The following is a 25,350-nucleotide window of genomic DNA, read 5'->3' as shown; positions in this document are numbered from 1 at the left end:
GAGAAGAAATAACTCATCATTAAAAATTAGCTTGTATCTCCTAAACTACACGTTGTAACTCGAAAAGAATTGGTGTGGCGTGTACGTCTAAACGTGTAGCCTCAAAAGAGAACCCAAAGGAGAATTTACTTTCGTCAAATTTTTTCAAAAAATCACGTTTTAAGGAAATCCCGCATTGTGCGAAATTATCTTGTTTTTCCTAAACAACACGTTGTAACTCGAAAAGCTCTTGTGTTGCGTGTATGTCTAAGTGTGTAGCCTCAAAAGAGAAGGCACAGGAGAGTTTTCTCTCTAAAGAATATGTAAGAATACCACGTTATAAGGAAATACAGTTTTGCAGAGTAAATACAAATACATAGGTATTGGAAACACTTTTCGAGAAGAAATAACGCATCGTACAAAATTAACTTTTATCTCCAAAACCACACGTTGTAACTCAAAAAGAATTGGTGTGGCATGTACGTCTAAACGTGTAGCCTTAAAAGAGAACCCAAAGGAGAATTTTCTTTCGTCAAAATTTTTCCGAAAATCACGTTTTAAGGAAATCCCGCATCATGCGAAATTATCTTGTTTTTCCTAAACAACACGTTGTAACTCGAAAAGCTTTCGTGTTGCGTGTAGGTCTAAGTGTGTAGCCTCAAAAGAGAAGGCACAGGAGAGTTTTCTCTCAAAAGAATATGTTAGAATACCATGTTATAAGGAAATACAGATTTGCAGAGTAAAGACAAATACTTACGTATTGGAAACACTTTATGAGAAGAATTAACGCATCCTACAAAATTAGCTTTTATCTCCCAAACTAAAGGTTTTAACTCAAAAAGAATTGGTGTGGCATGTACGTCTAAACGTGTAGCCTCAAAAGAGAACCCAAAGGAGAATTTTCTTTCGTCAAAATTTTTCAGAAAATCATGTTTTAAGGAAATCCCACATTGTGCGAAATTATCTTGTTTTTCCTAAACAACACGTTGTAACTTGAAAAGCTTTCGTGTTGCGTGTATGTCTAAGTGTGTAGCCTCAAAAGAGAAGGCACAGGAGAGTTTTCTCACGAAAGAATATGTAAGAATACCACGTTATAAGAAAATACAATTTTGCAGAGTAAAGACAAATAAGTACTTATTGGAAATACTTTATCAGAAGAAATAACACATCGTACAAAATTAGCTTTTATCTCCAGAACTACACGTGGTAGCTCGAAAAGAATTGGTGTGGCATGTACGTCTAAACGCGTAGCCTCAAAAGAGAACACAAAGGAGAATTTTCTTTCGTCAATTTTTTTCCGAAAATCACGTTTTAAGGAAATCCCGCATCGTGCGAAATTATCTTGTTTTTCCTAAACAACACGTTTTAACTCGAAAAGCTTTGGTGTTGCGTGTATGTCTAAATGTGTAGCCTCAAAAGAGAAGGCACAGGAGAGTTTTCTCTCGAAAGAATATGTAAGAATACCACGTTATAATGAAATACAGTTTTGCAGAGTAAAGACAAATACGTAGGTATTGGAAACACTTTCCGAGAAGAAATAACTCATCATACAAAATTAGCTTGTATCTCCTAAACTACACGTTGTAACTCGAAAAGAATTGGTGTGGCGTGTACGTCTAAACGTGTAGCCTCAAAAGAGAACCCAAAGGAGAATTTACTTTCGTCAAAATTTTTCAGAAAATCACGTTTTAAGGAAATCCCGCATCGTGCGAAATTATCTTGTTTTTCCTAAACAACACGTTGTAACTCGAAAAGCTTTCGTGTTGCGTGTATGTCTAAGTGTGTAGCCTCAAAAGAGAAGGCACAGGAGAGTTTTCTCTCTAAAGAATATGTAAGAATACCACGTTAAAAGGAAATACAGTTTTGCAGAGTAAATACAAATACATAGGTATTGGAAACACTTTTCGAGAAGAAATAACGCATCGTACAAAATTATCTTTTATCTCCAAAACTACACGTTGTAACTCAAAAAGAATTGGTGTGGCATGTACGTCTAAACGTGTAGCCTTAAAAGAGAACCCAAAGGAGAATTTTCTTTCGTCAAAATTTTTCCGAAAATCACGTTTTAAGGAAATCCCGCATCATGCGAAATTATCTTGTTTTTCCTAAACAACACGTTGTAACTCGAAAAGCTTTCGTGTTGCGTGTAGGTCTAAGTGTGTAGCCTCAAAAGAGAAGGCACAGGAGAGTTTTCTCTCAAAAGCATATGTTAGAATACCATGTTATAAGGAAATACAGATTTGCAGAGTAAAGACAAATACTTACGTATTGGAAACACTTTATGAGAAGAATTAACGCATCCTACAAAATTAGCTTTTATCTCCCAAACTAAAGGTTTTAACTCAAAAAGAATTGGTGTGGCATGTACGTCTAAACGTGTAGCCTCAAAAGAGAACCCAAAGGAGAATTTTCTTTCGTCAAAATTTTTCAGAAAATCATGTTTTAAGGAAATCCCACATTGTGCGAAATTATCTTGTTTTTCCTAAACAACACGTTGTAATTTGAAAAGCTTTCGTGTTGCGTGTATGTCTAAGTGTGTAGCCTCAAAAGAGAAGGCACAGGAGAGTTTTCTCACGAAAGAATATGTAAGAATACCACGTTATAAGAAAATACAATTTTGCAGAGTAAAGACAAATAAGTACTTATTGGAAATACTTTATCAGAAGAAATAACACATCGTACAAAATTAGCTTTTATCTCCAGAACTACACATGGTAGCTCGAAAAGAATTGGTGTGGCATGTACGTCTAAACGCGTAGCCTCAAAAGAGAACACAAAGGAGAATTTTCTTTCGTCAATTTTTTTCCGAAAATCACGTTTTAAGGAAATCCCGCATCGTGCGAAATTATCTTGTTTTTCCTAAACAACACGTTTTAACTCGAAAAGCTTTGGTGTTGCGTGTATGTCTAAATGTGTAGCCTCAAAAGAGAAGGCACAGGAGAGTTTTCTCTCGAAAGAATATGTAAGAATACCACGTTATAATGAAATACAGTTTTGCAGAGTAAAGACAAATACGTAGGTATTGGAAACACTTTCCGAGAAGAAATAACTCATCATACAAAATTAGCTTGTATCTCCTAAACTACACGTTGTAACTCGAAAAGAATTGGTGTGGCGTGTACGTCTAAACGTGTAGCCTCAAAAGAGAACCCAAAGGAGAATTTACTTTCGTCAAAATTTTTCAGAAAATCACGTTTTAAGGAAATCCCGCATCGTGCGAAATTATCTTGTTTTTCCTAAACAACACGTTGTAACTCGAAAAGCTTTCGTGTTGCGTGTATGTCTAAGTGTGTAGCCTCAAAAGAGAAGGCACAGGAGAGTTTTCTCTCTAAAGAATATGTAAGAATACCACGTTAAAAGGAAATACAGTTTTGCAGAGTAAATACAAATACATAGGTATTGGAAACACTTTTCGAGAAGAAATAACGCATCGTACAAAATTATCTTTTATCTCCAAAACTACACGTTGTAACTCAAAAAGAATTGGTGTGGCATGTACGTCTAAACGTGTAGCCTTAAAAGAGAACCCAAAGGAGAATTTTCTTTCGTCAAAATTTTTCCGAAAATCACGTTTTAAGGAAATCCCGCATCATGCGAAATTATCTTGTTTTTCCTAAACAACACGTTGTAACTCGAAAAGCTTTCGTGTTGCGAGTATGTCTAAGTGTGTAGCCTCAAAAGAGAAGGCACAGGAGAGTTTTCTCTCTAAAGAATATGTAAGAATACCACGTTAAAAGGAAATACAGTTTTGCAGAGTAAATACAAATACATAGGTATTGGAAACACTTTTCGAGAAGAAATAACGCATCGTACAAAATTATCTTTTATCTCCAAAACTACACGTTGTAACTCAAAAAGAATTGGTGTGGCATGTACGTCTAAACGTGTAGCCTTAAAAGAGAACCCAAAGGAGAATTTTCTTTCGTCAAAATTTTTCAGAAAATCACGTTTAAGGAAATCCCGCATCATGCGATATTATCTTGTTTTTCCTAAACAACACGATGTAACTCGAAAAGCTTTCGTGTTTCGTGTATGTCTAAGTGTGTAGCCTCAAAAGAGAAGGCACAGGAGAGTTTTCTCACAAAAGAATATGTAAGAATACCACGTTATAGGAAATACAATTTTGCAGAGTAAAGACAAATATGTACTTATTGGAAATACTTTATCAGAAGAAATAACACATCGTACAAAATTAGCTTTTATCTCCAGAACTACACGTGGTAGCTCGAAAAGAATTGGTGTGGCATGTACGTCTAAACGCGTAGCCTCAAAAGAGAACACAAAGGAGAATTTTCTTTCGTCAAATTTTTTCTGAAAATCACGTTTTAAGGAAATCCCGCATCGTGTGAAATTATCTTGTTTTTCCTAAACAACACGTTTTAACTCGAAAAGCTTTCGTGTTGCGTGTATGTCTAAATGTGTAGCCTCAAAAGAGAAGGCACAGGAAGTTTTCTCTCGAAAGAATATGTAAGAATACCACGTTATAATGAAATACAGTTTTGCAGAGTAAAGACAAATACGTAGGTATTGGAAACACTTTCCGAGAAGAAATAACTCATCATACAAAATTAGCTTGTATCTCCTAAACTACACGTTGTAACTCGAAAAGAATTGGTGTGGCGTGTACGTCTAAACGTGTAGCCTCAAAAGAGAACCCAAAGGAGAATTTACTTTCGTCAAAATTTTTCAGAAAATCACGTTTTAAGGAAATCCCGCATCGTGCGAAATTATCTTGTTTTTCCTAAACAACACGTTGTAACTCGAAAAGCTTTTGTGTTGCGTGTATGTCTAAGTGTGTAGCCTCAAAAGAGAAGGCACAGGAGAGTTTTCTCTCTAAAGAATATTTAAGAATACCACGTTAAAAGGAAATACAGTTTTGCAGAGTAAATACAAATACATAGGTATTGGAAACACTTTTCGAGAAGAAATAACGCATCGTACAAAATTATCTTTTATCTCCAAAACTACACGTTGTAACTCAAAAAGAATTGGTGTGGCATGTACGTCTAAACGTGTAGCCTTAAAAGAGAACCCAAAGGAGAACTTTCTTTCGTCAAAATTTTTCCGAAAATCACGTTTTAAGGAAATCCCGCATCATGCGAAATTATCTTGTTTTTCCTAAACAACACGTTGTAACTCGAAAAGCTTTCGTGTTGCGAGTATGTCTAAGTGTGTAGCCTCAAAAGAGAAGGCACAGGAGAGTTTTCTCTCTAAAGAATATGTAAGAATACCACGTTAAAAGGAAATACAGTTTTGCAGAGTAAATACAAATACATAGGTATTGGAAACACTTTTCGAGAAGAAATAACGCATCGTACAAAATTATCTTTTATCTCCAAAACTACACGTTGTAACTCAAAAAGAATTGGTGTGGCATGTACGTCTAAACGTGTAGCCTTAAAAGAGAACTCAAAGGAGAATTTTCTTTCGTCAAAATTTTTCAGAAAATCACGTTTTAAGGAAATCCCGCATCATGCGATATTATCTTGTTTTTCCTAAACAACACGATGTAACTCGAAAAGCTTTCGTGTTTCGTGTATGTCTAAGTGTGTAGCCTCAAAAGAGAAGGCACAGGAGAGTTTTCTCACGAAAGAATAGGTAAGAATACCACGTTATAGGAAATACAATTTTGCAGAGTAAAGACAAATATGTACTTATTGGAAATACTTTATCAGAAGAAATAACACATCGTACAAAATTAGCTTTTATCTCCAGAACTACACGTGGTAGCTCGAAAAGAATTGGTGTGGCATGTACGTCTAAACGCGTAGCCTCAAAAGAGAACACAAAGGAGAATTTTCTTTCGTCAAATTTTTTCTGAAAATCACGTTTTAAGGAAATCCCGCATCGTGTGAAATTATCTTGTTTTTCCTAAACAACACGTTTTAACTCGAAAAGCTTTCGTGTTGCGTGTATGTCTAAATGTGTAGCCTCAAAAGAGAAGGCACAGGAAGTTTTCTCTCGAAAGAATATGTAAGAATACCACGTTATAATGAAATACAGTTTTGCAGAGTAAAGACAAATACGTAGGTATTGGAAACACTTTCCGAGAAGAAATAACTCATCATTAAAAATTAGCTTGTATCTCCTAAACTACACGTTGTAACTCGAAAAGAATTGGTGTGGCGTGTCTGTCTAAACGTGTAGCCTCAAAAGAGAACCCAAAGGAGAATTTACTTTCGTCAAAATTTTTCAGAAAATCACGTTTTAAGGAAATCCCGCATTGTGCGAAATTATCTTGTTTTTCCTAAACAACACGTTTTAACTCGAAAAGCTTTTGTGTTGCGTGTATGTCTAAGTGTGTAGCCTCAAAAGAGAAGGCACAGGAGAGTTTTCTCTCTAAAGAATATGTAAGAATACCACGTTATAAGGAAATACAGTTTTGCAGAGTAAATACAAATACATAGGTATTGGAAACACTTTTCGAGAAGAAATAACGCATCGTACAAAATTATCTTTTATCTCCAAAACCACACGTTGTAACTCAAAAAGAATTGGTGTGGCATGTACGTCTAAACGTGTAGCCTTAAAAGAGAACCCAAAGGAGAATTTTCTTTCGTCAAAATTTTTCCGAAAATCACGTTTTAAGGAAATCCCGCATCATGCGAAATTATCTTGTTTTTCCTAAACAACACGTTGTAACTCGAAAAGCTTTCGTGTTGCGTGTAGGTCTAAGTGTGTAGCCTCAAAAGAGAAGGCACAGGAGAGTTTTCTCTCAAAAGAATATGTTAGAATACCATGTTATAAGGAAATACAGATTTGCAGAGTAAAGACAAATACTTACGTATTGGAAACACTTTATGAGAAGAATTAACGCATCCTACAAAATTAGCTTTTATCTCCCAAACTAAAGGTTTTAACTCAAAAAGAATTGGTGTGGAATGTACGTCTAAACGTGTAGCCTCAAAAGAGAACCCAAAGGAGAATTTTCTTTCGTCAAAATTTTTCAGAAAATCATGTTTTAAGGAAATCCCACATTGTGCGAAATTATCTTGTTTTTCCTAAACAACACGTTGTAACTTGAAAAGCTTTCGTGTTGCGTGTATGTCTAAGTGTGTAGCCTCAAAAGAGAAGGCACAGGAGAGTTTTCTCACGAAAGAATATGTAAGAATACCACGTTAAAAGGAAATACAGTTTTGCAGAGTAAATACAAATACATAGGTATTGGAAACACTTTTCGAGAAGAAATAACGCATCGTACAAAATTATCTTTTATCTCCAAAACTACACGTTGTAACTCAAAAAGAATTGGTGTGGCATGTACGTCTAAACGTGTAGCCTTAAAAGAGAACCCAAAGGAGAATTTTCTTTCGTCAAAATTTTTCAGAAAATCACGTTTTAAGGAAATCCCGCATCATGCGATATTATCTTGTTTTTCCTAAACAACACGATGTAACTCGAAAAGCTTTCGTGTTTCGAGTATGTCTAAGTGTGTAGCCTCAAAAGAGAAGGCACAGGAGAGTTTTCTCACGAAAGAATATGTAAGAATACCACGTTATAAGAAAATACAATTTTGCAGAGTAAAGACAAATATGTACTTATTGGAAATACTTTATCAGAAGAAATAACACATCGTACAAAATTAGCTTTTATCTCCAGAACTACACGTGGTAGCTCGAAAAGAATTGGTGTGGCATGTACGTCTAAACGCGTAGCCTCAAAAGAGAACACAAAGGAGAATTTTCTTTCGTCAAATTTTTTTCTGACAATCACGTTTTAAGGAAATCCCGCATCGTGGGAAATTATCTTGTTTTTCCTAAACAACACGTTTTAACTCGAAAAGCTTTCGTGTTGCGTGTATGTCTAAATGTGTAGCCTCAAAAGAGAAGGCACAGGAAGTTTTCTCTCTAAAGAATATGTAAGAATACCACGTTATAATGAAATACAGTTTTGCAGAGTAAAGACAAATATGTAGGTATTGGAAACACTTTCCGAGAAGAAATAACTCATCATACAAAATTAGCTTGTATCTCCTAAACTACACGTTGTAACTCGAAAAGAATTGGTGTGGCGTGTACGTCTAAACGTGTAGCCTCAAAAGAGAATCCAAAGGAGAATTTACTTTCTTCAAAATTTTTCAGAAAATCACGTTTTAAGGAAATCCCGCATCGTGCGAAATTATCTTGTTTTTCCTAAACAACACGTTGTAACTCGAAAAGCTTTCGTGTTGCGTGTATGTCTAAGTGTGTAGCCTCAAAAGAGAAGGCACAGGAGAGTTTTCTCTCTAAAGAATGTGTAAGAATACCACGTTAAAAGGAAATACAGTTTTGCAGAGTAAATACAAATACATAGGTATTGGAAACACTTTTCGAGAAGAAATAACGCATCGTACAAAATTATCTTTTATCTCCAAAACTACACGTTGTAACTCAAAAAGAATTGGTGTGGCATGTACGTCTAAACGTGTAGCCTTAAAAGAGAACCCAAAGGAGAATTTTCTTTCGTCAAAATTTTTTCAGAAAATCACGTTTTAAGCAAATCCCGCATCATGCGAAATTATCTTGTTTTTCCTAAACAACACGTTGTAACTCGAAAAGCTTTCGTGTTGCGAGTATGTCTAAGTGTGTAGCCTCAAAAGAGAAGGCACAGGAGAGTTTTCTCTCTAAAGAATATGTAAGAATACCACGTTAAAAGGAAATACAGTTTTGCAGAGTAAATACAAATACATAGGTATTGGAAACACTTTTCGAGAAGAAATAACGCATCGTACAAAATTATCTTTTATCTCCAAAACTACACGTTGTAACTCAAAAAGAATTGGTGTGGCATGTACGTCTAAACGTGTAGCCTTAAAAGAGAACCCAAAGAATTTTCTTTCGTCAAAATTTTTCAGAAAATCACGTTTTAAGGAAATCCCGCATCATGCGATATTATCTTGTTTTTCCTAAACAACACGTTGTAACTCGAAAAGCTTTCGTGTTTTGTGTATGTCTAAGTGTGTAGCCTCAAAAGAGAAGGCACAGGAGAGTTTTCTCACGAAAGAATATGTAAGAATACCACGTTATAAGAAAATACAATTTTACAGAGTAAAGACAAATATGTACTTATTGGAAATACTTTATCAGAAGAAATAACACATCGTACAAAATTAGCTTTTATCTCCAGAACTACACGTGGTAGCTCGAAAAGAATTGGTGTGGCATGTACGTCTAAACGCGTAGCCTCAAAAGAGAACACAAAGGAGAATTTTCTTTGGTCAAATTTTTTCTGAAAATCACGTTTTAAGGAAATCCCGCATCGTGTGAAATTATCTTGTTTTTCCTAAACAACACGTTTTAACTCGAAAAGCTTTCGTGTTGCGTGTATGTCTAAATGTGTAGCCTCAAAAGAGAAGGCACAGGAAGTTTTCTCTCGAAAGAATATGTAAGAATACCACGTTATAATGAAATACAGTTTTGCAGAGTAAAGACAAATACGTAGGTATTGGAAACACTTTCCGAGAAGAAATAACTCATCATACAAAATTAGCTTGTATCTCCTAAACTACACGTTGTAACTCGAAAAGAATTGGTGTGGCGTGTACGTCTAAACGTGTAGCCTCAAAAGAGAACCCAAAGGAGAATTTACTTTCGTCAAAATTTTTCAGAAAATCACGTTTTAAGGAAATCCCGCATCGTGCGAAATTATCTTGTTTTTCCTAAACAACACGTTTTAACTCGAAAAGCTTTCGTGTTGCGTGTATGTCTAAGTGTGTAGCCTCAAAAGAGAAGGCACAGGAGAGTTTTCTCTCTAAAGAATATGTAAGAATACCACGTTATAAGGAAATACAGTTTTGCAGAGTAAATACAAATACATAGGTATTGGAAACACTTTTTGAGAAGAAATAACGCATCGTACAAAATTATCTTTTATCTCCAAAACTACACGTTGTAACTCAAAAAGAATTGGTGTGGCATGTACGTCTAAACGTGTAGCCTTAAAAGAGAACCCAAAGGAGAATTTTCTTTCGTCAAAATTTTTCAGAAAATCACGTTTTAAGGAAATCCCGCATCATGCGAAATTATCTTGTTTTTCCTAAACAACACGATGTAACTCGAAAAGCTTTCGTGTTTCGTGTATGTCTAAGTGTGTAGCCTCAAAAGAGAAGGCACAGGAGAGTTTTCTCTCGAAAGAATATGTAAGAATACCACGTTGTAAGGAAATACAATTTTGCAGAGTAAAGACAAATACGTACCTATTGGAAACACTTTATAAGAAGAATTAACGCATCCTACAAAATTAGCTTTTAGCTCCAAATCTACACGTTGTAACTCGAAAAGAATTGGTGTGGCATGTACGTCTAAAAGTATAGCCTCAAAAGAGAACCCAAAGGAGAATTTTTTTTCGTCAAATTTTTTTCCGAAAATCACGTTTTAAGGAAATCCCGCATCCTGAGAAATTATCTTGTTTTTCCTAAACAACACATTGTAACTCGAAAAGCTTTCGTGTGGCGTTTATGTCTACGTGTGTAGCCTCAAAAGAGAAGGAACAGGAGAGTTTTCACTCGAAAGAATATGTAAGAATACCACATTATAATGAAATACAGTTTTGCAGAGTAAAGACAAATACATAGGTATTGGAAACACTTTTCGAGAAGAAATAATGCATCGTACAAAATTAGCTTGTATCTCCTAAACTACAAGTTGTAACTCGAAAAATTTGTGTGGTGTGTACGTCTAATCGTGTAGCCTCAAAAGAGCACCCAAAGGAGAATTTTCTTTCGTCAAAATTTTTCAGAAAATCACGTTTTAAGGAAATCCTGCATCGTGCGAAATTATCTTGTTTTTCCTAAACAACACGTTGTAACTCGAAAAGCTTTCGTGTTGCGTGTATATCTAAGTGTGTAGCCTCAAAAGAGAAGGCACAGGAAGTTTTCTCTCGAAAGAATATGTAAGAATACCACGTTATAAGGAAATACAGTCTTGCAGAGTAAAGACAAATACGTATGTATTGGAAACACTTTATGAGAAGAATTAACGAATCCTACAAAATTAGCTTTTATCTCCCAAACTACACGTTGTAACTCAAAAAGAATTGGTGTGGCGTGTACGTCTAAACGTGTAGCCTCAAAAGAGAACCCAAAGGAGAATTTTCTTTCGTCAAAATTTTTCCGAAAATCACGTTTTAAGGAAATACCGCATTGTGCGAATTTATCTTGTTTTACCTAAACAACACATTGTAACTCGAAAAGCTTTCGTGTTTCGTGTATGTCTAAGTGTGTAGCCTCAAAAGAGAAGGCACAGGAGAGTTTTCTCACGAAAGAATATGTAAGAATACCACGTTATAAGAAAATACACTTTTGCAGAGTAAAGACAAATAAGTACTTATTGGAAATACTTTATCAGAAGAAATAACACATCGTACAAAATTAGCTTTTATCTCCAGAACTACACGTGGTAGCTCGAAAAGAATTGGTGTGGCATGTACGTCTAAACGCGTAGCCTCAAAAGAGAACACAAAGGAGAATTTTCTTTCGTCAATTTTTTTCCGAATATCACGTTTTAAGGATCCCGCATCGTGCGAAATTATCTTGTTTTTCCTAAACAACACGTTTTAACTCGAAAAGCTTTGGTGTTGCGTGTATGTCTAAATGTGTAGCCTCAAAAGAGAAGGCACAGGAGAGTTTTCTCTCGAAAGAATATGTAAGAATACCACGTTATAATGAAATACAGTTAGGCAGAGTAAAGACAAATATGTAGGTATTGGAAACACTTTCCGAGAAGAAATAACGCATCGTACAAAATTAGCTTGTATCTCCTAAACTACACGTTGTAACTCGAAAAGAATTGGTGTGGCGTGTACGTCTAAACGTGTAGCCTCAAAAGAGAACCCAAAGGAGAATTTACTTTCGTCAAAATTTTTCAGAAAATCACGTTTTAAGGAAATCCCGCATCGTGCGAAATTATCTTGTTTTTCCTAAACAACACGTTGTAACTCGAAAAGCTTTCGTGTTGCGTGTATGTTTAAGTGTGTAGCCTCAAAAGAGAAGGCACAGGAGAGTTTTGTCTCTAAAGAATATGTAAGAATACCACGTTAAAAGGAAATACAGTTTTGCAGAGTAAATACAAATACATAGGTATTGGAAACACTTTTCGAGAAGAAATAACGCATCGTACAAAATTATCTTTTATCTCCAAAACTACACGTTGTAACTCAAAAAGAATTGGTGTGGCATGTACGTCTAAACGTGTAGCCTTAAAAGAGAACCCAAAGGAGAATTTTCTTTCGTCAAAATTTTTCAGAAAATCACGTTTTAAGGAAATCCCGCATCATGCGAAATTATCTTGTTTTTCCTAAACAACACGATGTAACTCGAAAAGCTTTCGTGTTTCGTGTATGTCTAAGTGTGTAGCCTCAAAAGAGAAGGCACAGGAGAGTTTTCTCTCGAAAGAATATGTAAGAATACCACGTTGTAAGGAAATACAATTTTGCAGAGTAAAGACAAATACGTACCTATTGGAAACACTTTATAAGAAGAATTAACGCATCCTACAAAATTAGCTTTTAGCTCCAAATCTACACGTTGTAACTCGAAAAGAATTGGTGTGGCATGTACGTCTAAAAGTATAGCCTCAAAAGAGAACCCAAAGGAGAATTTTCTTTCGTCAAATTTTTTTCCGAAAATCACGTTTTAAGGAAATCCCGCATCCTGAGAAATTATCTTTTTTTTCCTAAACAACACATTGTAACTCGAAAAGCTTTCGTGTGGCGTTTATGTCTACGTGTGTAGCCTCAAAAGAGAAGGAACAGGAGAGTTTTCACTCGAAAGAATATGTAAGAATACCACATTATAATGAAATACAGTTTTGCAGAGTAAAGACAAATACATAGGTATTGGAAACACTTTTCGAGAAGAAATAATGCATCGTACAAAATTAGCTTGTATCTCCTAAACTACAAGTTGTAACTCGAAAAATTTGTGTGGTGTGTACGTCTAATCGTGTAGCCTCAAAAGAGCACCCAAAGGAGAATTTTCTTTCGTCAAAATTTTTCAGAAAATCACGTTTTAAGGAAATCCCGCATCGTGCGAAATTATCTTGTTTTTCCTAAACAACACGTTGTAACTCGAAAAGCTTTCGCGTTGCGTGTATATCTAAGTGTGTAGCCTCAAAAGAGAAGGCACAGGAAGTTTTCTCTCGAAAGAATATGTAAGAATACCACGTTATAAGGAAATACAGTCTTGCAGAGTAAAGACAAATACGTATGTATTGGAAACACTTTATGAGAAGAATTAACGAATCCTACAAAATTAGCTTTTATCTCCCAAACTACACGTTGTAACTCAAAAAGAATTGGTGTGGCGTGTACGTCTAAACGTGTAGCCTCAAAAGAGAACCCAAAGGAGAATTTTCTTTCGTCAAAATTTTTCCGAAAATCACGTTTTAAGGAAATACCGCATTGTGCGAATTTATCTTGTTTTACCTAAACAACACATTGTAACTCGAAAAGCTTTCGTGTTTCGTGTATGTCTAAGTGTGTAGCCTCAAAAGAGAAGGCACAGGAGAGTTTTCTCACGAAAGAATATGTAAGAATACCACGTTATAAGGAAATACAATTTTTTAGAGTAAAGACAAATACGTAAGTATTGGAAATACTTTATCAGAAGAAATAACACATCGTACAAAATTGGCTTTTATCTCCAAAACTTCACGTTGTAGCTCAAAAAGAATTGGTGTGGCGTGTACGTCTAAACGTGTAGCCTCAAAAGAGAACCCAAAGGAGAATTTACTTTCGTCAATTTTTTTCCGAAAATCACGTTTTAAGGAAATCCCGCGTCGTGCGAAATTATCTTGTTTTTCCTAAACAACATGTTGTAACTCGAAAAGCTTTCGTGTTGCGTGTATGTCTAAGTGTGTAGCCTCAAAAGAGAAGGCAAAGGAGAGTTTTCTCTCGAAAGAATATGTAAGAATACCACGTTGTAAGGAAATACAATTTTGCAGAGTAAAGACAAATACGTACCTATTGGAAACACTTTATGAGAAGAATTAACGCATCCTAAAAAATTAGCTTTTAGCTCCAAAACTACACGTTGTAACTCGAAAAGAATTGGTGTGGCATGTACGTCTAAAAGTATAGCCTCAAAAGAGAACCCAAAGGAGAATTTTCTTTCCTCAAATTTTTTCCGAAAATCACGTTTTAAGGAAATCCCGCATCCTGAGAAATTATCTTGTTTTTCCTAAACAACACATTGTAACTTGAAAAGCTTTCGTGTTGCGTTTATGTCTAAGTGTGTAGCCTCAAAAGAGAAGGCACAGGAGAGTTTTCACTCGAAAGAATATGTAAGAATACCACATTATAATGAAATACAGTTTTGCAGAGTAAAGACAAATACGTAGGTATTGGAAACACTTTTCGAGAAGAAATAACGCATCATACAAAATTAGCTAGTATCTCCTAAACTACACGTTGTAACTCGAAAGAATTTGTGTGGTGTGAACGTCTAATCATGTAGCCTAAAAGAGCACCCAAAGGAGAATTTTCTTTGGTCAAAATTTTTCAGAAAATCACGTTTTAAGTAAATCCTGCATAGTGCGAAATTATCTTGTTTTTCCTAAACAACAGGTTGTAACTCAAAAAGCTTTCGTGTTACATGTATGTCTAAGTGTGTAGCCTCAAAAGAGAAGGCACAGGAAGTTTTCTCTCGAAAGAATATGTAAGAATACCACGTTATAAGGAAATACAGTTTTGCAGAGTAAAGACAAATACGTATGTATTGGAAACACTTTATGAGAAGAATTAACGCAGCCAACAAAATTAGCTTTTATCTCCCAAACTACACGTTGTAACTCAAAAAGAATTGCTGTGGCGTGTACGTCTAAACGTGTAGCCTCAAAAGAGAACCCAAAGGAGAATTTTCTTTCGTCAAAATTTTTCAGAAATTACGTTTTAAGGAAATCCCACATTGTGCGAAATTATCTTGTTTTTCCTAAACAACACGTTGTAACTCGAAAAGCTTTCGTGTTGCGTGTATGTCTAAGTGTGTAGCCTCAAAAGAGAAGGCACAGGAGAGTTTTCTCTCGAAAGAATATGTAAGAATACCACATTATAAGGAAATACAATTTTGCAGAGTAAAAACAAATACAAACGTATTTGAAACACTTTATGAGAAGAATTAACGCATCCTACAAAATTAGCTTTTATCTCCAAAACTACACGTTGTAACTTGCAAAGAATTGGTGTGGCGTGTATGGCTAAACGTGTAGCCTCAAAAGAGAACCCAAAGGAGAATTTGCTTTAGTCAAAATTTTTCCGAAAATCACGTTTTAAGGAAATCCCGCATAGTGCGAATTTATCTTGTTTTTCCTAAACAACACGTTGTAACTCGAAAAGCTTTTTGTTGCGTGTATGTCTAAGTGTGTAGCCTCAAAAGAGAAGGCACAGGAGAGTTTTCTCTCGAAAGAATATGTAAGAATACCACGTTATAAGGAAATACAATTTTTCAGAGTAAAGACAAATACGTACCTATTGGAAACACTTTATGAGAAGAATTAACGCATCCTACAAAATTAGTTTTTATCTCCAAAACTACACGTTGTAACTCGAAAAGAAGTGGTGTGCCATGTACGTCTAAACGTGTAGCCTCAAAAGAGAACCCAAAGGAGAATTTTCTTTCGTCAATTTTTTTCCGAAAATCACGTTTTAAGGAAATCCCGTATCGTACGAAATTATCTTGTTTTTCCTAAACTACACATTGTAACTCGAAAAGCTTTCGTGTTGCGTTTATGTCTAAGTGTGTAGCCTCAAAAGAGAAGGCACAGGAGAGTTTTCTCTCGAAAGAATATGTAAGAATACCACGTTATAATGAAATACAATTTTGCAGAGTAAAGACAAATACGTAGGTATTGGAAACACTTTTCAAGAAGAAATAATGCATCATACAAAATTAGCTAGTATCTCCTAAACTACACGTTGTAACTCGAAAGAATTTGTGTGGTGTGAACGTCTAATCATGTAGCCTAAAAGAGCACCCAAAGGAGAATTTTCTTTGGTCAAAATTTTTCAGAAAATCACGTTTTAAGTAAATCCTGCATAGTGCGAAATTATCTTGTTTTTCCTAAACAACAGGTTGTAACTCAAAAAGCTTTCGTGTTACATGTATGTCTAAGTGTGTAGCCTCAAAAGAGAAGGCACAGGAAGTTTTCTCTCGAAAGAATATGTAAGAATACCACGTTATAAGGAAAATATAGTTTTGCAGAGTAAAGACAAATACGTATGTATTGGAAACACTTTATGAGAAGAATTAACGCAGCCAACAAAATTAGCTTTTATCTCCCAAACTACACGTTGTAACTCAAAAAGAATTGCTGTGGCGTGTACGTCTAAACGTGTAGCCTCAAAAGAGAACCCAAAGGAGAATTTTCTTTCGTCAAAATTTTTCAGAAATTACGTTTTAAGGAAATCCCACATTGTGCGAAATTATCTTGTTTTTCCTAAACAACACGTTGTAACTCGAAAAGCTTTCGTGTTGCGTGTATGTCTAAGTGTGTAGCCTCAAAAGAGAAGGCACAGGAGAGTTTTCTCTCGAAAGAATATGTAAGAATACCACATTATAAGGAAATACAATTTTGCAGAGTAAAAACAAATACAAACGTATTTGAAACACTTTATGAGAAGAATTAACGCATCCTACAAAATTAGCTTTTATCTCCAAAACTACACGTTGTAACTTGCAAAGAATTGGTGTGGCGTGTATGGCTAAACGTGTAGCCTCAAAAGAGAACCCAAAGGAGAATTTGCTTTAGTCAAAATTTTTCCGAAAATCACGTTTTAAGGAAATCCCGCATAGTGCGAATTTATCTTGTTTTTCCTAAACAACACGTTGTAACTCGAAAAGCTTTCGTGTTTCGTGTATGTCTAAGTGTGTAGCCTCAAAAGAGAAGGCACAGGAGAGTTTTCTCTCTAAAGAATATGTAAGAATACCACGTTATAAGGAAATACAATTTTGCAGAGTAAAGACAAATACATAAGTATTGGAAATACTTTATCAGAAGAAATAACACATCGTACAAAATTAGCTTTTATCTCCAAAACTACACGTTGTAGCTCGAAAAGAATTGGTGTGGCGTGTACGTCTAAAGGTGTAGCCTCAAAAGAGAACCCAAAGGAGAATTTTCTTTCGTCAAATTTTTTCCGAAAATCACATTTTAAGGAAATCCCGCATCGTGCGAAATTATCTTGTTTTTCCTAAAAAACACGTTGTAACTCGAAAAACTTTCGTGTTGCGTGTATGTCTAAGTGTGTAGCCTCAAAAGAGAAGGCACAGGAGAGTTTTCTCTCGAAAGAATATGTAAGAATACCACATTATAAGGAAATACAATTTTGCAGAGTAAAGACAAATACGAACGTATTTGAAACACTTTATGAGAAGAATTAACACATCCTACAAAATTAGCTTTTATCTCCAAAACTACACGTTGTAACTCGGAAAGAATTGGTGTGGCGTTTTCGGCTAAACGTGTACCCTCAAAAGAGAACCCAAAAGAGAATTTTCTTTCGTCAAAATTTTTCCGAAAATCACGTTTTAAGGAAATCCCGCATTGTGCGAATTTATCTTGTTTTTCCTAAACAACACGTTTTAACTCGAAAAGCTTTCGTGTTTTGTGTATGTCTAAGTGTGTAGCCTCAAAAGAGAAGGCACAGGAGAGTTTTCTCACGAAAGAATATGTAAGAATACCACGTTATAAGGAAATACAATTTTGCAAAGTAAAGACAAATACGTAAGTACTGGAAATACTTTATTAGAAGAAATAACACATCGTACAAAATTAGCTTTTATCTCCAAAACTACACGTTGTAGCTCGAAAAGAATTGGTGTGGCGTGTACTTCTAAACGTGTAGCCTCAAAAGAGAACCCAAAGGAGAATTTTCTTTCGTCAAATTTTTTCCGAAAATCAGGTTTGAAGGAAATCCCGCATCGTGCGAAATTATCTTGTTTTTCCTAAACAACAGGTTGTAACTCGAAAAGCTTTCGTGTTTCGTGTATGTCTAAGTGTGTAGCCTCAAAAGAGAAGGCACAGGAGAGTTTTCTCTCGAAAGAATATGTAAGAATACCACGTTATAAGGAAATACAGTTTTGCAGAGTAAAGACAAATAGGTATGTATTGGAAACACTTTATGAGAAGAATTAACGCATCGTACAAAATTAGCTTTTATCTCCCAAACTACACGTTGTAACTCAAAAAGAATTGGTGTGGCGTGTACGTCTAAACGTGTAGCCTCAAAAGAGAACCCAAAGGAGAATTTTCTTTCGTCAAAATTTTTCAGAAAATCACGTTTTAAGGAAATCCCACATTGTGCGAAAATATCTTGTTTTTCCTAAACAACACGTTGTAACTCGAAAAGCTTTCATGTTGCGTGTATGTCTAAGTGTGTAGCCTCAAAAGAGAAGGCACAGGAGAGTTTTCTCTCGAAAGAATATGTAAGAATACCACATTATAAGGAAATACAATTTTGCAGAATAAAGACAAATACGAACGTATTTGAAACACTTTATGAGAAGAATTAACACATCCTACAAAATTAGCTTTTATCTCCAAAACTACACGATGTAACTCGGAAAGAATTGGTGTGGCGTGTTCGGCTAAACGTGTAGCCTCAAAAGAGAACCCAAAAGAGAATTTTCTTTCGTCAAAATTTTTCAGAAAATCACGTTTTAAGTAAATCCTGCATCGTGCGAAATTATCTTGTTTTTCCTAAACAACAGGTTGTAAATCGAAAAGCTTTCGTGTTACGTGTATGTCTAAGTGTGTAGCCTCAAAAGAGAAGGCACAGGAAGTTTTCTCTCGAAAGAATATGTAAGAATACCACCTTATAAGGAAATACAGTTTTGCAGAGTAAAGACAAATACGTATGTATTGGAAACACTTTATGAAAAGAATTAACGCAGCCTACAAAATTAGCTTTTATCTCCCAAACTACATGTTGTAACTCAAAAAGAATTGCTGTGGCGTGTACGTCTAAACGTGTAGCCTCAAAAGAGAACCCAAAGGAGAATTTTCTTTCGTCAAAATTTTTCAGAAAATCACGTTTTAAGGAAATCCCACATTGTGCGAAATTATCTTGTTTTTCCTAAACAACACGTTGTAACTCGAAAAGCTTTCTTGTTGCGTGTATGTCTAAGTGTGTAGCCTCAAAAGAGAAGGCACAGGAGAGTTTTCTCTCGAAAGAATATGTAAGAATACCACATTATAAGGAAATACAATTTTGCAGAGTAAAGACAAATACAAACGTATTTGAAACACTTTATGAGAAGAATTAACGCATCCTACAAAATTAGCTTTTATCTCCAAAACTACACGTTGTAACTTGCAAAGAATTGGTGTGGCGTGTATGGCTAAACGTGTAGCCTCAAAAGAGAACCCAAAGGAGAATTTGCTTTAGTCAAAATTTTTCCGAAAATCACGTTTTAAGGAAATCCCGCATAGTGCGAATTTATCTTGTTTTTCCTAAACAACACGTTTTAACTCGAAAAGCTTTCGTGTTTCGTGTATGTCTAATTGTGTAGCCTCAAAAGAGAAGGCACAGGAGAGTTTTCTCTCTAAAGAATATGTAAGAATACCACGTTATAAGGAAATACAATTTTGCAGAGTAAAGACAAATACATAAGTATTGGAAATACTTTATCAGAAGAAATAACACATCGTACAAAATTAGCTTTTATCTCCAAAACTACACGTTGTAGCTCGAAAAGAATTGGTGTGGCGTGTACGTCTAAAGGTGTAGCCTCAAAAGAGAACCCAAAGGAGAATTTTCTTTCGTCAAATTTTTTCCGAAAATCACATTTTAAGGAAATCCCGCATCGTGCGAAATTATCTTGTTTTTCCTAAAAAACACGTTGTAACTCGAAAAACTTTCGTGTTGCGTGTATGTCTAAGTGTGTAGCCTCAAAAGAGAAGGCACAGGAGAGTTTTCTCTCGAAAGAATATGTAAGAATACCACATTATAAGGAAATACAATTTTGCAGAGTAAAGACAAATACGAACGTATTTGAAACACTTTATGAGAAGAATTAACACATCCTACAAAATTAGCTTTTATCTCCAAAACTACACGTTGTAACTCGGAAAGAATTGGTGTGGCGTTTTCGGCTAAACGTGTACCCTCAAAAGAGAACCCAAAAGAGAATTTTCTTTCGTCAAAATTTTTCCGAAAATCACGTTTTAAGGAAATCCCGCATTGTGCGAATTTATCTTGTTTTTCCTAAACAACACGTTTTAACTCGAAAAGCTTTGGTGTTGCGTGTATGTCTAAATGTGTAGCCTCAAAAGAGAAGGCACAGGAGAGTTTTCTCTCGAAAGAATATGTAAGAATACCACGTTATAATGAAATAGAGTTAGGCAGAGTAAAGACAAATACGTAGGTATTGGAAACACTTTCCGAGAAGAAATAACGCATCGTACAAAATTAGCTTGTATCTCCTAAACTACACGTTGTAACTCGAAAAGAATTGGTGTGGCGTGTACGTCTAAACGTGTAGCCTCAAAAGAGAACCCAAAGGAGAATTTACTTTCGTCAAAATTTTTCAGAAAATCACGTTTTAAGGAAATCCCGCATCGTGCGAAATTATCTTGTTTTTCCTAAACAACACGTTGTAACTCGAAAAGCTTTCGTGTTGCGTGTATGTTTAAGTGTGTAGCCTCAAAAGAGAAGGCACAGGAGAGTTTTGTCTCTAAAGAATATGTAAGAATACCACGTTAAAAGGAAATACAGTTTTGCAGAGTAAATACAAATACATAGGTATTGGAAACACTTTTCGAGAAGAAATAACGCATCGTACAAAATTATCTTTTATCTCCAAAACTACACGTTGTAACTCAAAAAGAATTGGTGTGGCATGTACGTCTAAACGTGTAGCCTTAAAAGAGAACCCAAAGGAGAATTTTCTTTCGTCAAAATTTTTCAGAAAATCACGTTTTAAGGAAATCCCGCATCATGCGAAATTATCTTGTTTTTCCTAAACAACACGATGTAACTCGAAAAGCTTTCGTGTTTCGTGTATGTCTAAGTGTGTAGCCTCAAAAGAGAAGGCACAGGAGAGTTTTCTCTCGAAAGAATATGTAAGAATACCACGTTGTAAGGAAATACAATTTTGCAGAGTAAAGACAAATACGTACCTATTGGAAACACTTTATAAGAAGAATTAACGCATCCTACAAAATTAGCTTTTAGCTCCAAATCTACACGTTGTAACTCGAAAAGAATTGGTGTGGCATGTACGTCTAAAAGTATAGCCTCAAAAGAGAACCCAAAGGAGAATTTTCTTTCGTCAAATTTTTTTCCGAAAATCACGTTTTAAGGAAATCCCGCATCCTGAGAAATTATCTTGTTTTTCCTAAACAACACATTGTAACTCGAAAAGCTTTCGTGTGGCGTTTATGTCTACGTGTGTAGCCCCCAAAAGAGAAGGAACAGGAGAGTTTTCACTCGAAAGAATATGTAAGAATACCACATTATAATGAAATACAGTTTTGCAGAGTAAAGACAAATACATAGGTATTGGAAACACTTTTCGAGAAGAAATAATGCATCGTACAAAATTAGCTTGTATCTCCTAAACTACAAGTTGTAACTCGAAAAATTTGTGTGGTGTGTACGTCTAATCGTGTAGCCTCAAAAGAGCACCCAAAGGAGAATTTTCTTTCGTCAAAATTTTTCAGAAAATCACGTTTTAAGGAAATCCTGCATCGTGCGAAATTATCTTGTTTTTCCTAAACAACACGTTGTAACTCGAAAAGCTTTCGTGTTGCGTGTATATCTAAGTGTGTAGCCTCAAAAGAGAAGGCACAGGAAGTTTTCTCTCGAAAGAATATGTAAGAATACCACGTTATAAGGAAATACAGTCTTGCAGAGTAAAGACAAATACGTATGTATTGGAAACACTTTATGAGAAGAATTAACGAATCCTACAAAATTAGCTTTTATCTCCCAAACTACACGTTGTAACTCAAAAAGAATTGGTGTGGCGTGTACGTCTAAACGTGTAGCCTCAAAAGAGAACCCAAAGGAGAATTTTCTTTCGTCAAAATTTTTCCGAAAATCACGTTTTAAGGAAATACCGCATTGTGCGAATTTATCTTGTTTTACCTAAACAACACATTGTAACTCGAAAAGCTTTCGTGTTTCGTGTATGTCTAAGTGTGTAGCCTCAAAAGAGAAGGCACAGGAGAGTTTTCTCACGAAAGAATATGTAAGAATACCACGTTATAAGGAAATACAATTTTTTAGAGTAAAGACAAATACGTAAGTATTGGAAATACTTTATCAGAAGAAATAACACATCGTACAAAATTGGCTTTTATCTCCAAAACTTCACGTTGTAGCTCAAAAAGAATTGGTGTGGCGTGTACGTCTAAACGTGTAGCCTCAAAAGAGAACCCAAAGGAGAATTTACTTTCGTCAATTTTTTTCCGAAAATCACGTTTTAAGGAAATCCCGCGTCGTGCGAAATTATCTTGTTTTTCCTAAACAACATGTTGTAACTCGAAAAGCTTTCGTGTTGCGTGTATGTCTAAGTGTGTAGCCTCAAAAGAGAAGGCAAAGGAGAGTTTTCTCTCGAAAGAATATGTAAGAATACCACGTTGTAAGGAAATACAATTTTGCAGAGTAAAGACAAATACGTACCTATTGGAAACACTTTATGAGAAGAATTAACGCATCCTAAAAAATTAGCTTTTAGCTCCAAAACTACACGTTGTAACTCGAAAAGAATTGGTGTGGCATGTACGTCTAAAAGTATAGCCTCAAAAGAGAACCCAAAGGAGAATTTTCTTTCCTCAAATTTTTTCCGAAAATCACGTTTTAAGGAAATCCCGCATCCTGAGAAATTATCTTGTTTTTCCTAAACAACACATTGTAACTTGAAAAGCTTTCGTGTTGCGTTTATGTCTAAGTGTGTAGCCTCAAAAGAGAAGGCACAGGAGAGTTTTCACTCGAAAGAATATGTAAGAATACCACATTATAATGAAATACAGTTTTGCAGAGTAAAGACAAATACGTAGGTATTGGAAACACTTTTCGAGAAGAAATAATGCATCGTACAAAATTAGCTTGTATCTCCTAAACTACAAGTTGTAACTCGAAAAATTTGTGTGGTGTTTACGTCTAATCATGTAGCCTCAAAAGAGCACCCAAAGGAGAATTTTCTTTCGTCAAAATTTTTCAGAAAATCACGTTTTAAGGAAATCCCGCATCGTGCCAAATTATCTTGTTTTTCCTAAACAACACGTTGTAACTCGAAAAGCTTTCGTGTTGCGTGTATATCTAAGTGTGTAGCCTCAAAAGAGAAGGCACAGGAAGTTTTCTCTCGAAAGAATATGTAAGAATACCACGTTATAAGGAAATACAGTTTTGCAGAGTAAAGACAAATACGTATGTATTGGAAACACTTTATGAGAAGAATTAACGCATCCTACAAAATTAGCTTTTATCTCCCAAACTACACGTTGTAACTCATAAAGAATTGGTGTGGCGTGTACGTCTAAACGTGTAGCCTCAAAAGAGAACCCAAAGGAGAATTTTCTTTCGTCAAAATTTTTCTGAAAATCACGTTTTAAGGAAATCCCGCATTGTGCGAATTTATCTCGTTTTTCCTAAACAACACGTTGTAACTCGAAAAGCTTTCGTGTTTCGTGTATGTCTAAGTGTGTAGCCTCAAAAGAGAAGGCACAGGAGAGTTTTCTCACGAAAGAATATGTAAGAATACCACGTTATAAGGAAATACAATTTTGCAGAGTAAAGACAAATACATAAGTATTGGTAATACTTTATCAGAAGAAATAACACATCGTAAAAAATTAGCTTTTATCTCCAAAACTACACGTTGTAGCTCGAAAAGAATTGGTGTGGCGTGTACGTCTAAACGTGTAGCCTCAAAAGAGAACCCAAAGGACAATTTTCTTTCGTCAAATTTTTTCCGAAAATCACGTTTTAAGGAAATCCCGCATCGTGCGAAATTATCTTGTTTTTCCTAAACAAAACGTTGTAACTCGAAAATCTTTTTGTTGCGTGTATGTCTAAGTGTGTAGCCTCAAAAGAGAAGGCACAGGAGAGTTTTCTCTCGAAAGAATATGTAAGAATACCACGTTATAAGGAAATACAATTTTTCAGAGTAAAGACAAATACGTACCTATTGGAAACACTTTATGAGAAGAATTAACGCATCCTACAAAATTAGTTTTTATCTCCAAAACTACACGTTGTAACTCGAAAAGAAGTGGTGTGCCATGTACGTCTAAACGTGTAGCCTCAAAAGAGAACCCAAAGGAGAATTTTCTTTCGTCAATTTTTTTCCGAAAATCACGTTTTAAGGAAATCCCGTATCGTACGAAATTATCTTGTTTTTCCTAAACTACACATTGTAACTCGAAAAGCTTTCGTGTTGCGTTTATGTCTAAGTGTGTAGCCTCAAAAGAGAAGGCACAGGAGAGTTTTCTCTCGAAAGAATATGTAAGAATACCACGTTATAATGAAATACAATTTTGCAGAGTAAAGACAAATACGTAGGTATTGGAAACACTTTTCAAGAAGAAATAATGCATCATACAAAATTAGCTAGTATCTCCTAAACTACACGTTGTAACTCGAAAGAATTTGTGTGGTGTGAACGTCTAATCATGTAGCCTAAAAGAGCACCCAAAGAAGAATTTTCTTTGGTCAAAATTTTTCAGAAAATCACGTTTTAAGTAAATCCTGCATAGTGCGAAATTATCTTGTTTTTCCTAAACAACAGGTTGTAACTCGAAAAGCTTTCGTGTTACATGTATGTCTAAGTGTGTAGCCTCAAAAGAGAAGGCACAGGAAGTTTTCTCTCGAAAGAATATGTAAGAATACCACGTTATAAGGAAATACAGTTTTGCAGAGTAAAGACAAATACGTATGTATTGGAAACACTTTATGAGAAGAATTAACGCAGCCTACAAAATTAGCTTTTATCTCCCAAACTACACGTTGTAACTCAAAAAGAATTGCTGTGGCGTGTACGTCTAAACGTGTAGCCTCAAAAGAGAACCCAAAGGAGAATTTTCTTTCGTCAAAATTTTTCTGAAAATCACGTTTTAAGGAAATCCCGCATTGTGCGAATTTATCTCGTTTTTCCTAAACAACACGTTGTAACTCGAAAAGCTTTCGTGTTTCGTGTATGTCTAAGTGTGTAGCCTCAAAAGAGAAGGCACAGGAGAGTTTTCTCACGAAAGAATATGTAAGAATACCACGTTATAAGGAAATACAATTTTGCAGAGTAAAGACAAATACATAAGTATTGGTAATACTTTATCAGAAGAAATAACACATCGTAAAAAATTAGCTTTTATCTCCAAAACTACACGTTGTAGCTCGAAAAGAATTGGTGTGGCGTGTACGTCTAAACGTGTAGCCTCAAAAGAGAACCCAAAAGAC

The sequence above is a fragment of the Apodemus sylvaticus genome, chromosome 20, assembly GCF_947179515.1.
Source record: "Apodemus sylvaticus chromosome 20, mApoSyl1.1, whole genome shotgun sequence".
Taxonomy (NCBI): domain Eukaryota; kingdom Metazoa; phylum Chordata; class Mammalia; order Rodentia; family Muridae; genus Apodemus; species Apodemus sylvaticus.
Note: the sequence above shows the minus strand (reverse complement) of the source record.